A 3,835-nucleotide genomic window follows, 5' to 3' on the forward strand; every position below is an offset into this window, starting at 1 on the left:
CGCCACCACACCCAACTAATTTTTAAAATTTTCATAGAGGTGGGGTTGCCCTCTATTTTCCAGGCTGATCTCAAACTCCTGGGCTCAAGCAATCCTCCCAGCTTGGCCTCCCAAAGTGCTGGAATTACATAGGTGAGCCACTGCACCTGGCTGGATTTTTGGGGAGTCAAAAGTTATATGTAGCCTGGCACGGTGGCTCACGCCTGTAATCCTACCACTTTGGGAAGCCAAGATGGGAGGATCACTTGAGCCTAGGAGTTCAGGACCAGCCTGGGTAACATAGTGAGACCCTATCTCTCCAAAAAGAAAAAAATTAACCAGGCATGGTGGTGCACACATATGGTTCCAGCTACTTGGGAGACTGAGGCAGGAGGATTGCTTGAGCCCAGCAGTTCAAGGTTGCAGTGAGCTATAACCACACCACTGCATTCTGGCCTGAGTGACAGAGCGAAATCTCATTTTTTAAAAAACAAAACAAAACAAAAAAAAGTTACAGGCAGATTTTCAATTGTGTGGAAGGTCAGCACCCCTAACCATCAAGTTGTTCAAGAGTCAAATGTGGATGAGCTCCAATTTCTCCATATCCTCACCAAAACCTGTTTTGTCTTTTTTTTTTTTTTTTTTTTTTGAGATGGAGTCTCACTCTATTGCCCAAGCTGGAGTGCAGTGGTGTTATCTCAGCTCACTGAAACCTCCACCTCCCGGGTTCAAGAGACTTTTCTGCCTCAGCCTCCTGAGTAGCTGGGACTACAGGCATGCGTCACCATGCCTGGCTAATTTTTTTTTTTTCTGAAATGGAGTCTCGCCCTGTTGCCCAGGCTGGAGTGCAATGGCACAATCTTGGCTCGCTGCTACCTCTGCCTCCCAGGTTCAAGCCATTCTCCTGCCTCAGTCTCCCGAGTAGCTGGGATTACAGGTGCACACCACCACACCCAGCTAATTTTTTGTATCTTTAGTAGAAATGGGGTTTCCCCATATTGGCCAGGCTGGTCTCGAACTCCTGACATCAAGTGATCCCCTCATCTCAGCCTCCCAAAGTGCTGGGATTACAGGCATGAGCCACCGCGCCCAGCTGTTTTGTCTATTTTTTTTCCAATAGGTTTTTGGGGAATGGGTAGTAGTTACAAGAATAAGTTTTTTACTGGTGATTTCTGAGATTGTGATGTACACATCACCTGAGCAGTTGAGCAGTGTATACACTGTACCCAATGTGTAGTCTTTTTTTTTTTTTTTTTTTGAGATGGAGTCTCGCTCTCTTGCCCAGGTTGGAGTGCAGTGGCACAATCTCAGCTCACTGCAACCTCCGCCTCCTGGGTTAAAGTTATTATCCTGGCTCAGCCTCCTGAGTAGCTGGGATTACAGGCACGCACCACCATGCCTGGCTAATTTTTGTATTTTTAGTAGAGACAGGGTTTCACCAAGTTGATCAGGCTGGTCTTGAACTCCTGACCTCGTGATCCACCTGCCCTGGCCTCCCAAAGTGCTGGGATTATAGGAATGAGCCACTGTGTACAGCCAAGTTGTAAGAGTTCTTTATATATTGTCTTTTTTTTTTTTTTTTTTTTTTTTTGAGACATGGTCTTGTTTTGTTGCTCAGGCTGGAGTACAGTGGTGTAATCTCAGCTCACTGCAGCCTCGACCTCCCAGACACAAGTGATCCTCCCACCTCAGCCTCTTAAGCAGCTGGGATTACAGGGATGAGCCACCATACCCAACTAATTTTTGTATTTTTTTGTACAGATGGGGTCTTTCTATGTTGCCCAGGCTAGTGTGAAACTCCTGGCCTCAAGCAGTCTTCTCATCTTGGCCTCCCAAAGTGCTGGATCACAGGTGTGAGCCACCACCATGGCCTTTATATATTCTGGATGGATATTATACCCTTATGACTTGCAAATATTTTCTTCCATTCTGAGAGCTGTCTATTCACTTTATCATTTGTAACATCAAATTTTAAATTTTGATGAAGTCCAACTTATCCTTTTCCTTTTAATAGCTGTTTTTTTTTTTTTTTTTTTTTTTTTGGTATTATATCTAAAAACAACCATTGCCTAGCCCAAGGTCAAGAGATTTACATCAACGTTTTCTTCTTCTTCTTTTTTTTTTTTTTGGAGATGGAGTCTCATTCTGTTGCCCAGGCTGGAGTGCAGTGCTGCAATCTCGGCTCACTGCAACCTCTGCCTCCCGGGTTCAAGCAATTCTCCTGTCTCAGCCTCCCAAGTAGCGGGATTACAGGCACTCAACACCACACCTGGCTAATTTTTGTATTTATAGTAGAGACGGGGTTTCCCCATGTTGGTCAGGCTGGTCTCGAACTCCTGACCTCATGATCCGCCCACCTCAGCCTCCCAAAGTGCTGGGATTACAGGTGTGAGCCACTGCACCCAGCCTACAATGTTTTCTTCTAAGAGTTTTTGTTTTGTTTTGTTGAGTTTTACATTTTGACATTCAGGTCTATGATCCACTTTGAATTAATTATGTTGTGTGCTGTGTGGAAGGGGATCGCATAATGTGGACATACAGTTGAATTTGTTAAAGACTATTCTTTCCCTATTTTATTGTCTTGACACCCTTGCTAAAAACCAATTGACCATAAATATAAAGGTTTATTTCTGGGTTTACAATTCTATTCTATTGATCCACATGTCGACACTTATGCCACTATCACATTGTTTTGTTTTTGTTTTTGAGAGGGAGTATCGCCCAGACTGGAGTGCAGTGGTGCAAGCTTGGCTCACTGCAACCTCTGTCACCCAGGTTCAAGTGGTTTTCCTGCCTCAGCCTCCCAAGTAGCTGGAATTACAGGCGCCCACCACCACACCCGGCTCATTTTTGTATTTTTAGTGGAGACGGGGTTTCGCCATGTTGGCCAGGCTGGTCTTGAACTCCTGGACTCAAGGGATCAGTCCACCTTGGCCTCCCAAAATGCTGGGATTACAGGCGTGACCCACCATGCCCTGCCTACCACATTGTTTTTGATAACTATAGCTTTGTGGTAAGTTTTGAAATCAGGAGGTGCGAGTCTTCCAACTTTGTTCTTTTTTTTTTTTTTTTCAAAATTGTTTTGGCTGTTCTCACTTCCCCACAATTTCATATGAATTTTAGAATCAGCTGTTAATTTCTGCAAAAAAGCCAGCTGGGATCCAAACAGGGATGGTGTTGAATCTGTAGATCAATTTGAGAATTACTGCTGTCTTCTGATCCATGAACATGGGATATCTACTTGTTTGATTCTTCTTTTTTTTTTTTTTTTTTTGAGATGGAGTCTCGCTCTGTCGCCCAGGCTGGAGTGCAGTGGCCGGATCTCAGCTCATGCAAGCTCCGCCTCCCGGGTTTACGCCATTCTCCTGCCTCAGCCTCCCGAGTAGCTGGAACTACAGGCGCCCGCCACCTCGCCCGGCTAGTTTTTTTTTGTATTTTTTAATAGAGACGGGGTTTCACCGTGTTAGCCAGGATGGTCTCGATCTCCTGACCTCGTGATCCGCCCGTCTCGGCCTCCCAAAGTGCTGGGATTACAGGCTTGAGCCACTGCGCCCGGCCTCTTTTATTGTTTTTTAGAGATGGGGTCTTACTCTGTCACCCAGGCTGGAGTGCAGTGATACAATCACAGCTCACTGCAGCCCAAAACTACTGAGCTCAAGTGATCCTCCTACCTCAGCCTCCCAAGTAGCTGCGACTACAGGCATATGCTACCATGCCCACCTAAGTTTTAAATTTTTTGTAAAGGTGGGGTATCACTGTGCTGTCCAGGCTGGTTTTAAACTTCTGGGTCAAGCAATCCTCCCACCTCAGCCTCTTAAAGTGCTGGGATTACAGGCATGGGTCACCATGCCCGGTA

The 3,835-nt window shown here is 45.6% G+C and overlaps 1 protein-coding gene across 12 annotated transcripts in view; it reads right to left on the reverse strand.

Moving 5' to 3' along the window:
* The window catches only part of ECSIT (ECSIT signaling integrator), a 28,895-nt gene that overhangs the window by 19,265 nt on the left and 5,795 nt on the right, over positions 1-3,835 (reverse strand). The window lies entirely within an intron of this gene.

The sequence above is a fragment of the Macaca mulatta genome, chromosome 19 (assembly GCF_049350105.2).
Source record: "Macaca mulatta isolate MMU2019108-1 chromosome 19, T2T-MMU8v2.0, whole genome shotgun sequence".
Taxonomy (NCBI): Eukaryota; Metazoa; Chordata; class Mammalia; order Primates; family Cercopithecidae; genus Macaca; species Macaca mulatta.